Source organism: Anarrhichthys ocellatus, unplaced genomic scaffold (genome assembly GCF_004355925.1).
Source record: "Anarrhichthys ocellatus isolate YVR2014 unplaced genomic scaffold, GSC_Weel_1.0 scaffold115, whole genome shotgun sequence".
Lineage (NCBI taxonomy): Eukaryota > Metazoa > Chordata > Actinopteri > Perciformes > Anarhichadidae > Anarrhichthys > Anarrhichthys ocellatus.
This window is the reverse complement of record NW_022280145.1, coordinates 558,290-571,404: the sequence shown is the minus strand read 5'-3', so window position 1 is coordinate 571,404 and position 13,115 is coordinate 558,290. Positions and strand designations below refer to the sequence as shown.

At 46.3% G+C, this 13,115-nt stretch overlaps 1 protein-coding gene across 1 annotated transcript in view; it reads right to left on the bottom strand.

Annotated features, from left to right (window-relative positions):
* Positions 1-13,115, bottom strand: part of gfod1 (glucose-fructose oxidoreductase domain containing 1) — a 28,878-nt gene that overhangs the window by 2,295 nt on the left and 13,468 nt on the right. The window lies entirely within an intron of this gene.

The following is a 13,115-nucleotide window of genomic DNA, read 5'->3' as shown; positions in this document are numbered from 1 at the left end:
TTGTGAGTCTATGAGGGCGACAAGTGACATTTACGGAACAGGAACGTGCTAAAGTGCAATAGTAAGAAGGAGTAGCTCAAGTAGAGAAGAGTCTTGAAGTCAGTAATCTGACATATTAATGGCCAATATACAGCATTATCAACAAGAGGGTAACATGAGCTAACATTTACCTAGCCCTGTTTGAGCCTGTCCACTGCACACGGTCTGAATGCTTCCTGTTGAGAAGCTGTGGAAAGCGGCTACGTGCTACTCGTGGGAAGTTAACCAGACATGCATTTGCCAAATCAACATCTTAGTCCTCACATTGATGTTTTTCTGTAGTAAAAACTGAAAAACGTGCATCTACTGGTGGTCATAGTGGGTGTTTGCTTTGGTTTCATGAGATCTAGGATGGAGACTGATGGGTTGGTTTGTCAAATGTACGGTTAACTTCTCCACCTCTGATAAAACGCAGCGCACAACCGAACACGAGCCACCATAAGCTACTGGTCATACCAGACCAGTAAGGCCGTGCGTCATTTCTCATTGGTAAGAATGTGTTATTTGTACTGAATAGAAGAATATCTGTTGGCTAAACCTCTCAGCATGTGTCAGACTATTGCGACATCTACAGGATTTAGTTTGACCAATGTTACATCTAAATATTCTCGTACCCACTGCCGCTGCTCACAATGACCTCCGACTGACACACGGTCAGCAGGGAGTCACGCACGCACACACACACACACACACCTCGAGCCCCCGGCGGGTGAAAAGCAGCATGCCGCTTCACTTCCAGTCCTGGCTGAGGGTAGTGGGTGGAGGGGCTGTTGGAAGTGAAACTTCCCATGCTAATCTAACATTAGCTTGAATCGACCAGGCCAGGAAATTAATCCCTCTGACCCAGTTCTGAGGAGTGCCGTGGGAGCCCCCACCTGGCACCCAGCCCCTGCAGACACACAGCTCACCCTAACCCACCCCACAAACAGCACAGATACTGGACAGATGCATTGTGCCAGGTAAGGCCCTTCTGGGTAAATGCTAAATGCTCTTGACTGCTTGAGCCTAACGTCTTAACAGAACAATAGCTTGGCTAGCTACTGAAATGCCTAAAGGTGGATTTCGCTCTCCCACAGCGATTCTCTTCATGATTTGTCCAAAACACATCCAAGTTTCAGGCAGGCACACAAAGCTGTAGAGCACTAACGCCAATTCAAGGCTTTGAATAGTGTCAGACCAACTCAGGACTGTACAGAGCGACCTTTACAGAGATACAAACAGCTCCTCTTCAGATCAACAATGACCTTCCGCTCCTCACGTACAGCGCTCTGGAAGGTGGTGGCTGGCTTAAGCAGGTCATCCTGTTGAGTCATCGGAGCTATTGAGCCTTGTGTGTGCATGTGTCCAATAGATGATGGATGCACCTGAGCACAAGGCCAAACCACAGCAGCTACCGTAGTAAACCAGCAGTTGGGAACGTAACATTGGACTAAACACAAGAAGTGGATGGTTTTGAAGCCTCGAGTTTGTCATTTCGCCATCTTGGTTTTTATTTGTCACACTGTTGTTTTTTTGTCCGTCGCTATCTTGTTTTTTTTTTTTTTTTGCAAGAGAAGTGACACGAGAGGGAGAATAAGGTCACCAAGGGGACCAAAATGCTGCAATTGACTTTAATGAAGTGAATACACACGTGAAAGGTTACAGGTGAAGGACGAAAAACACGGGCAAAATGTGTCGAAGTCACAAAACAAATACTAAATATAAATAACTTCACTGGCTCTATGTAATCATCTTGGATTACGGTCGTCACCATGTTGGTTTTTTTTGCAACCAATGAACAGAAGTGACCATATTTGGACTGTGGAGGAGTGACTTAGAGACGCTGTATACAGCTCTGGTAGCGGCAGAGACCTGTCAATCACAGTAAGCCCCGCCCTAAAGCATCCCCTGCTTTATGGTCTGTTTTAGTCTAAATGGACCATAATTTACTAAATGAACATCATGCTGTATTGAAGAAGACTTTGAGCACGTGGACCCTGCTGAAGCGATCGCGCCTGCAGCGACGCGTCTCCGTGCGATCAGCCCCTCAGACACTTTTGGGCAGGGGTCAGTGAAACGGCTACAGTAACTCTGTGATAGCCGGGGCCGAGTGGAGCTCCACCGGCAAAGCTCTTGGCCCAGTGTGAGGGCAGTAATGGAGCAGAAGAAAACCCTCCAGCGCAGCAGCTCAGCCTCTCAACATCAATAATTCATGTGCAGGACATATCTAACCAAGGGAGTTTAAAGACAGAGTGACAGTGAGAGAGACAACAGCAATCCTCTAGATATCATACAAGTATTACAGCTGATTTATAGGGTACAAAGGTCAAATGGATTCTTAGAATTTAGCCTAGTTTGGTAGTGAAAGCCAGAAAAAAGGTCACTATAACTTAATGAAGCAGGCGTGTATAGCATAAAGGAACATCACAGACATTGCTGCTGAACAGGTGGTACTCGACCACAGTTCCCCTGTTTGCCCCGTTCAGCAGCAGTGCACGGTGGCTGCCTGTTCACCCTCAGGTGCAGGCTACTGATGTCCTGTCAGGGAGAATCCGCTAACCTCACAGACTGGAAGCACATCCTGCTGTCTGAAAGACCTGAGGCCTGAAGCTCCTCAAACAAATCCACGTGCAGGCGGTTAACATGTCTGTCTACTGTCATGAACAGCGAGGCCGTGTTCTTTCAGACAGTGATGCGCAAACATACAGACTCAAAGGCAGGGAGGCGCTTTCAGTCTCCTCATTCCTCACGACTGTGGGCGGATCATTTGCCAGCACATATTCCGTTCATGATCAGCTACTGAAAAACAAATATCAATTCCTTAATTTCACTAAAGTGAGACTAATTGGAGAGAACAGATGACTCACTGGATCTTCATTCAAATGTGCCGTGTGCAGCATTTCGGCATTAATTATCAGCTATTGCACATTAACGATGAGCTGCCTGTAATTATGGTGCAACTGGGTCAGACTGTCCAGCAAGTCTGCTGAATGGTTTACAGGACCGATGGCAGCGGGACGTGGAGATGGCAGGGTTGTGACGGGGCGCCTCACTTTTTCATTTAGGTGCACAGGCCCATCATTTAGGTGCACCCAGATTTTTCATCGCACCTTTTGCCACAATACATATACATACATCTGTCTTTAAAATAAGCTACACCGAGCGCCTTTAATGAAAGCATATCATTACTGATAATCACTGCGAACCGAGGTCAACGACCTATCTAGAACCCAATACTCAAGATCCTTTAAGAGACACGCACGTCTACTTTTTAACATGCTTCATGGGAATAAACACACAGAGTTCCTGATAAAAGGAACAGAGACACGGGAGACCCAGAGACACATAAAGGCCAAGAGAGAGAGAGAGAGAGAGAGACGAGTGGAGGTCGACTCTGTGCAGTCCAGCGCTCCCCTCGGCTCGCTGCCACACACATCGTCTGGCTCATCGCTGCACGGCTGCAGCGTGTTCCACTGAGCACCAACAGTCACCGCAGCACACGGCCTCACAAGTGAGCAGCACAGGGCTTAAAGTGTGCGGCAGAGCGCTGCCTGACATTTGTTTTTATGCGCTCACACCTCAGCTGATCTGTAATGCTGAGGAAGGAAAGGCTGTGCAGGAAGGTCAGGTTGGGTTTAAGAGGGCGAGGCGGACATATTTGTTCTTGACAGCAGGGCCGACTCGTCTGGCCTGTAATTGCTTATTGTTTATTGTTCTATGACGGAAGGATGGAAATATGCCACGGCAGCTGTGACACAGTGCACTTGACATGACGCTGGAAACAGTATTTCTGACCATTTTCTGCTGGCCTAAAACAAAGAAAGAGACAATGTGTTTCCTGTGCCAAAATGAAGGGAAGTCCATCTTAAACAGTGGCAACAGCTGGAAATCAGCACAGAGCAGAAGAGCAGGTGGATTAAGAAGGATGTCGGCACAATGGGCGCTGTGCCCAAAGATAGAAAAGAAATAGAAAAGCGAGGGGAGCCGGTCGGGAGCGCCGTGCACGTGCTCCTGCAGGATGGAGACGAGTCAGGGAGGAGCTTTACTACATTCATACAAGCTGATGAAAATGATTTGAATCTCAGAGACACTCATCATTCATGATCTAAATGCAGTGCTAAATAGTATCATGTTTTGTTTAAGTACCATCAGGGATGTTAGATTTACTCAACATAACTTTATGTTTCTCACGGTCCATTCAAACCAGATTTCCTTTTTAGATTAGAGGGTATGATTTACATGTTGGTTCATATTTATTCTCATTATTATCTCTACTCGTCGTTGACAGTGTTTTGGTACATTTTCTAAAAAGCAAAAAGAAATAGTTTCATGAAATCTAAAGCAAAGAGGTGACAATGAAACACTAAAGTACGGTTTACATTTAACTTGTCATTTGCAAGCGCCTTCATCATTTCAAGTATCAGAATGTATTGTTGTTGCATTAAGAGCTGAATATCTAGTTGATTAATTGAGTCGTTGATCGACTGAAAATTAATCAATGATAGTTTTGTCAATGATTTAATCATTTAAGTTTTCTGGCTCCAGCTTCTTGGATGTAAATGTTTGCATGTCTGCTCGTGTCTCATATTACAAATGTACTTTAAAGCTGCACGGATCAATATTTAGATATCAAAAGGTTGCAAACAGCCTCAGTTAGCAACTAGCTGGTGAACAGAACGGATCATTTAGCAGCTTAAGAGACACAAGAGAGCGACTATCCGGACAATGATCATCAGGTGGACACAAGCACGACTCCAAAGGAATGATAATGTTGCTCTGTAAACGCTGGACGTGTTCATTTGTGTTTGCTAACAACATCTATTACAGTGGGTCGCTCAACTGTTTGCCTGTCTGCTTAGAACATGCAGTCTGCAGCGTGTATGTGAAGCGTGTGTGTGTGTGTGTGTGTGTGTGTGTATGCATGACTAAACACGTGTGTGGCAGCGCCGAGATCGGACAAAGGGAAGCGAGTGGGCTTGAAAGATCACAAAGCATCCTCCAACCCCGAAGCACTGCAGAGTAATTAGCTTTGTCTATTAGGCCTGTGGACGGACACACACACACACACACACACACACAGTGTAATGGAGCGAGGGCATTCGCAGATGTTCAAAGAGAGACTACTGACCCATCCTTGCAGAACGGGCCTGCTCTGTGTCAGAAACTAGAAGTGAAGTTCAAATATTAGCAAGACTCCAACCAACAACCTCCTGGGATGTCTTATATCGCTATAAGTATGGTGTGTTACGGCGAGCTGAGCACACACTGGCTTCAGTACAGTTAGAGAGACAAGCCAGGCTCGTGTTTCTGCTGATTATCCCAAATTAAATTTAGCTTAAAGCAATTACGAGGAGGAGGGGGGGAGGCATGGAGAACTGTACGTTGTCGTCAGCGTATAGCTCACACGCAGGATATAAATCAGAGAAAACAAGCTTCCTGACGACTCATTTTGCCGCCATTGTGCGACCGACATGTGTTCCCCGTCTGAACTCAGCATGTATATAGAGACCTTGATAGCGGTGATGGATGAACACAGTGAGGAGGCACGGCCCTCTGCTGTCATGCAGGGACATTCAGTCAATGCGTAAGACTGGAGCTTGTCATCGGCTTCGGTTTAATGCAATTGAATGTGTTTATTTGTGTTTGAATGGAGTTATGAGGTGGACAGTAGAACAATGGACAATTGTTTCTCAGAACAGAAGCAGACAAATCAAAATGCCGTTCAATGTCAGTTGGACTGTTGTGTTGTCACTTTGACATAAGACTGTATCAGAGCATTGAAGGGGCCCTTTAAGTCCAACAATACAAACGGTTAACGTTTAGCACCAGATGATTGTTTTTATATCTACTTTGCAATTAAAGACATTTTCAAAGCTTGTGATTCTAACACATAATTAACAAGTGTTTTGAGCTCTTGTACTATTTGTGCTGAGCCAGAGATGGTTCTGTTGACAAACAGACACCAAACTATGTCTTTGTGTGTTTGAAAGAATAAGAAGCATGGAGGTGATGAAGCTAGCAACGGGTCACTATGTTATAAAAGCTCTGAATGTGAGACGTTTGTGATGATGAAACTAATGTAGACTATGAATACAAACAGGCCCATCATGACATTTATAGAAAATACTGCAAGTCAAATTACAATCGCAATATTTGTGAGAACGGTGATGGTCCTGAAATAGCTCTGAGAGCTCTACGAGTGGGTTTTTGTGTTGTTGTGCGTTTCCTTCAGTTTACAGTAATCACACAACACAGTCTTTCGTCTTTGACAGAAAAGGCAAATGGACTCCACCTCACACCCTGATGATAAAAACAACTGCAGATTGTATTTGGGGTCTGTATTCTCTGTATCGTCTGCGTTGCAGCTTCAGCTCCATTACCACACAGCAGAGCTCAGAACGATGACGAGCTTTAGAGTCACTCAGCTGGCTTCCCCCTCCAGCTGATGCCCTCGAGCTGCAAGGAGTTCAGCATTCCTAAATGTGTTAAAGTGCTGCCATTAACCCCGCTCACCAGACCGGCTCACTGCTCTGGAGATGAATAGTCACCGAGGGAGCGGCTTCCGGCCACGTGGTTCCTAATGCGTGCACTTACAGCACATGTTAGTGGTGATGGGTGTGCACCACGTCAGCACGGACGCGCCGCAAGGAACAGTTAGCTGATCTGAAGCTGTCAAAACACTCGCGTGGCTTTCTTCTCCAAATCCACTTTATTTCTTTTTTTTAGCAAAAATAACTCGGTACCAACTTCTTAAATGTTTGTACCACTGCACACAACCACTGACCCTTCTAACACGAGCAACAGAGCATTAGTAACAGATGCAGCAGTGCTTATAAACTCATGTTACGGTAATACCACTTCAATAAGTACTATGATATTTTAGGGACAGTTCACCCAACTCACAAAAAGAACTCTGGTACTTCTATCGGTATCGAGCAGTGAAGAGATTTGGATATAACACAGAGAACTGTAACCACGGTGGTAAGCCAACCACATTCTGTCGTTGAGTGTCCCGTGAACAGATGTCACAGAGGCCGAAACATTACCGTTGAACATTTATTAGCATTTGATGTTCTGCATCGAGTACTCTAATGTGCAAAATGGAGACTAATACATACGCTTCCATATCGGAGCAACAAAAACTAATTCAAAGGCAAACGTGTTTTTGTGTGTGTGATCAGTGTGTGTGACCCTCAGGGTCTAATTAACTGCTGAGCTGAACTGCTACCCCTCCTTCCTAATCTCACACACAAACACACGCACGCACGCCTGTCTGCCTCCACACAGAGACTCATCTCAGACCCTCCCTGCCCTATTTGCATTCTACTGTTAGAACCTTTATCTGCCTTCATCAGGTCAAGCAGGGAGATCGACCAGAAACAGGTTTTCTGTTCCTGTAATTGCCAAATTAAGGAGATTCAAAGAGCAGTTCAGCTTGTTTACATGTGGGTTAAAATGGCCCCTGTGTGTCCCAATTCATTAATTTGTACCGCAGAATAAATGTCAGACCATTATAGCGGCTATGAAGAGGGGCTGAATTGATAGAGCCCTGATGTGTGTGAGCAATTGGCCACAGGACCGCTCACAGGTCTGAGGAAAGCTGCAGTGAACAACACACTGAGCCTGGCAGCGCTCATCAATAATTACAGGTAAGTGACTCTTTGAGCCATAGAAACGGTGCCGTGACTGCTCATAGTGTTCTGGGGACAGAGTTTGGCCAAAATAAGTTATATTAAAAGTGGCGGTGAGGGGAGGTGGGACAAAAATAAAAAGTCAAAGGTGCACTATTTTGCAAGATGTAAAACCGTTTGTATTTAGGTTCACTGTGACAGTGACAGCAGCTTGTAAAAGAGCAATGAGGGGCTCTGAAATGTGATGAATTTACTGTTTATCAGACCACAAATGAGACAAGCATTAGCTAGCCTGCGCAACCCGCGGCCCTCTGGCCTCACTCTTCGACTACTTTGGCGGGAGCGGTCATCTCTGGAGACAGACCTTCGGCTAGCGGCGGTAGCAACTCGAAACGTTAGCAACAGAAAATGTGCGGATCCCGGACTGGTCGGGTTTGTGTTGCTGCAGTTACACAGGTTAGACCCAGCGCTCCACCAGCCGCTTTGAGCCCAGCCGCTGAGTTTGAGTTGCTACAGCCGCTAACTGAAGGTCCGTCTCCAGAGCTAACGAGCGGCACAGAGGGAGGCAGAGGGACAGGCTGCGCTGTAGAGCTAATTCTGGTCTTATTTGTCTTGTCTTTATATTTGAGGTCTCTCCCGAGGCTGTGTGCCAGGTGGCAACCTCAGGTGTCTTAAGACGGCCATAGTACTTGTAATTCAATCCTTCATCTGTCTTCCCTCCGTGTTTCTTCCAGGGACTCTGGTGTTTGGTAAGATATAATCATAGAAACAGGTGTTTTTAGAAATATGGACTATGATTTAAGACAGAGTTGGCTGTCCACGTATCGTCCATTTACGTGGACAAAACAGAGTCACGATAAAACGTGCACCTACACATTCCATCACCTTCTCCATCGCTCTCTATGGATGTCAATCTAGAAGCAATGCAGGAGAAGAGGGGCTGCTTGGGTTGATCTCATTGGGAAAAGTCAGGCTTTGACCAGCACACGGTGAGCTCTTTCTGGTGGCTTCTGTCAGGACCATGAAGGGCATCTCTGTGTCAGACGAGGCTGCACGAGGGGCCTGAATGAAGGAGGAAGCTCTCAATGCTAATGAGCAGCACAGAGCTAATAGTTACTGGCCACTTAAAGTAATGCATTTTCCTTCCACACACACACAGCTGTGAGCGCTAACACACATCTACACGCTGCTCTTGTAAGCAGCACATGACTCACTGCACATGATCGTTGCTCAGTTGCCTCTCTTACCTCCATACTATGTGCTGACGGAGGAACTCAACCTTTTTGATTTAGGACGATGCTCAGACATGAGCCGGCGAAAAGAACACACTCGTACCACATCGTTATAGAAGACAGCGAGCGCTCATTAATAACCATGAATGTCCTGAGGCGCACTTCAGCCCAAACTAACGGAGAGAGACGTCTTCACTGAATCGCTTTCACTGCGGGGCGAGGACGCTACGACCCAACAGCTGTGGGCCTCACTGCCAGGGCCGCTCTGGAGGAGGAGGAGGGAGCTCACTGATGCTCGGTTGAATGTGGATGGTTGTATCCTTTATACGCGTACGACTTACTTATATCTGCATAGCTGGAGAAATATGTTTTCAGAGTTTATTGATGCAGTTTAGAGGGAGAGGGAGATATCCAATGAATCTAACTGTAGTCGCGTGTTATTAGCACAATGTTTGGTCATTTCAGCCGTTTTATTTTCATCAAAAGTAGTTTTAAAAATAGTCGACAGCGATGTGTAGATTGGGTTTGAACTTACAGAGATGTGGTGCAGGCGGCTCCTCGTCATCTTTCAAAAGGACAGTTTCACACACATCACGGTGACAGCGGTATCGCATTAAATGTCACTGATATCAGAGCAGAGGGGAAGCAGCGTTTCCTGTCTCTATAAGCAGTCTTTGTTGGGAACGCCGCCCAATCACAATGTGACCACTGAGACCTGACACATAACGCAGTCCGAGGCTCTGAGTCACTAACATGAGACCAACAATGATGTTACAGAAATCAACCGAGATGACCCGTAAACTATTGACACAGTGCTGCCCTGTAGAGACGGCGGGACGAGTTGAAGTGCTGCCTTTCATACCTTTTTCTTTTTGGCCCGTTTGTTTCTGCCACAGTTGGATTTGGCAGGTTGTCTCCGGGCTGCTCTGGAGGATCTAACTCACTTTGTCTGGCAGACGGCAGACGAGGGCGCCCATACAGTGATACAGTGATTCCTTTATGGCTCTTCTGGGGTGTGAGGTAAACAAGGTGACAAATGCAAAGCGCTTGTGCAATGACTGCGCAGCAAACAAACAACCAAATACCGCAAAGAAAACAAAACACGATTGTGAGGTGCAGTCTGACCTCCTTCATTGTGAATTCTGTCATTGTGAGATATCCACTAGGTTTGGATTTGAATAGCTGAGTACGTACAGTTCCCATATTTGCATCCCTCCACGTTGATCTAATCTGACCGCTCATCATCACACTGCACCGGACCACATCGGCTCCCTGCCACCAACTGACCTCATTCGGGATTCTAACTATAATGTGCACACTGTTTATCTTTGAGGGGTGACTTCAGATGTTCACTATGTTGTCCTCGGTTCTATATTGTATTGTTTGCATGCTCTTAGTTCATTCCACCGATACTAAACACGTCACTAAAGTGTAGCTTCCTGCTCCTGCAGCATTACAGAGAGACAGGGCGATGCAGGCTCACTGATCCACTGTCTCCATTGAAGCTTCTCTGTGAGATATTCACAACCTTAATAAAGCAGAAAACAACTATCTGCTATGTAAAGATATAGAGGAGTAATGTGCAGCCCATAACCCCCCCCCCCCCCCCCCGAGGTTAACTGTCAGCACTGCTGCCCTTGTTTTGCACTGTGAACACCGTTAGCTGTGATCGCCGTGTTGAGGCAGTAGATATGCTTCAATTGCTTATTAAGCACCTTTAACACAGTAGTTCAACATTTGAGGAAACATTAGTTTTTCCCCAGCTGACATCCATTGCATGTCTCTGAATTCAGTCCAGAGCTGGAGTCAGGATGTTGTTAGCCTAGCGTAGCACACAGTCTGGAAGCAGGGAAACTAGTCTGGCTCGGTCAAAAAGGTTAAAAGAAATAACTAACTCGCAAAAGCGCCCTCCAGCTCATTGCTTTGCTCTTGTTTCACAATGCACTGCTGTGCTTCAGTCCTGCTGCTCTCGTTAGTGTCGTCTACAGCGCGCATCACACACCAACATTGAACTTCGTCACATTCTCGGAAAGAAAGCGAACACGCAGATTTCCCAGTATTTTGAACTGTTCCTTTAAACACTAAAGATTATAATTCAGATGGCCGCTTCATGCATCTGGACCTTCTTTACCGAGACTTCAGCATCATTCTCTTCTACTGGGAGATGCACCTGCTGCTGCTCCCGGTTTATGCTACAGTATGGCTGAGTCACGCTGGGTGCTCTCGCTCCAAAGACAAAATGGAAACGAGGCATTGGGTGACATAAACCTGAAAGCAGGATGATATTTTAGACTTGGAGAGACACAGTGGAGAGACGGGTGTTCACTGCTCCGTCCATCGTCCCTCCATCTCTGACCTGGATGGCAGATTGTGTTCCACGTGAGCTCGGAGAGAAAGAGAACGGTGACGGTGAAGCATCGTGTTTCTGGGTGTCGTTGGCAGGAAGTGATTGAGAAGACTCCTCAGTGTCACACAAGCACGCTGCTTCCGCCTGCAGCACGCAAAACAGGAAGCGAGACACACTGCGGTGAAGGTACCAAAATATCACTTCCTGTTGCAGATGTTTGACTGTAAAGCTGTAAAAAAAAACAACTGTATACCTGCAGTTTAAAACAATGAATGCATACAGTTTCACGGCATAGCACACTGAATGAGGCCTGAACACGCGTAGTAACAGTAACAGACCTTGACGGACAGTCAGCCCGGCCTGCTCTCAGGTCTGCAGCTGCCGCTTGTCCTCCTGTCCTCCTGTCCCAGACGGCCAATTAAGAAACACAGACGGGCCTATTCCTGAACACTGGCACATTAAGGACATCCGAGCGCGCCTATAATGGAACGGGCTTCACCTGGGGAATACACATGACGGGCTGAGAGATTAAAGGGCCAGATGAAGAGGATGACACGGTCAGTAACACTTTGTGATAAAATGATCAGGACGAGCTGAAGAGGAGGGCCGGTACACACACGCTGCTCGATGCGTTTGTGCAAGACGGAGGAATTTCACAAGTGATTTCCCAACAGCACCGCTGAATTACGCAGGTATCTTTGTTTTGGCATGCCGCGGTGAGCTCACTCAGCCACACACACACACACACACACACACACACACAGGGTGTGTTTTCACAGTCTCATCAGTGAAGTATTTTAAGGCGGAAGAGCAGAGAGCCTATAAGTTCATTTAGCTGCGTGTCATAACAAGATATGATAGCAACACCGACGCAGAGCAGACGTTGACCAACACAACAACAACAACTACTACAAAGTACTATTATTATAAGCAACACTTCATCCATAACATATAAATCTACATTGTTGATAATGGCTGGTAGTGATACCTGAAGATGAGGTGAGTCATGCTGTGCTATTCACTGCCACCAGATCTGGACCTAAGGGAGGTTCCAGAGGACGACATGATGTTTGTGTCCCTGAGACGGTCACTGTGTCGGATAAGGCGATCACAGAGTCATACATTCCTCCCCGTTACCAGGCCGAGAGATATGCTGCGTGTGTAATCACAGTTTATGAGTTAAAGGGCGGTTGGAAAGCATTCATACGCTCTGAGCTCTGTGTTTCATCCTTCCCAGTCCCAGAGAGGGGGAGCAGGTGTCATTAAGTAAGGGATAATGTACAGTAAGCTTACTGTAATGTGATACATGTAATGCCATAACGCACCAATCAAAGGCCGTGTAATAACTCAGTGTAACGGTTCAACATGCTGCATCCTCACACAGCGTACTCTACCGTGGCTCTGCCAGTGCACAGAGGAGCACTTTGTTCTCTCATTGGTCGATGCCACGGGACATGTGGCGGACGTCAAACCAGGAAGGGGAAGGCAACAAAAAATAAAAGAATGGACGTTGTGAGATTTCCCAGCTGCTGCGCTGGTTTTCTTTCAGAGTGACACTTTCAGTCTTTCAGTCTTCCTTAGACAATCTACGACAAGGAGCACTGAAGCTGTTCTGGAGCCTAAAGGACCACATACTACAAGATGTTGCTTTTTCATTTTTGCCAGATCTCTATATTAATATTAAAAAATATTCCTGTTAATGCCACAGAGGCAGGTTTTCATCAGGAAAAAGATACAAATGTATTATTATTTCAAAAGGACGCCCTGAGGTTTAAGACCGCATCCATGTCCGCGGTTAATGTCTGGCTGCGGACTCCTCTCTCTCTCTCTCTCTCTCTGTGAGAGAGAGAGAGAGAGAGAGAGAGAGAGAGAGAGAGAGAGAGAGAG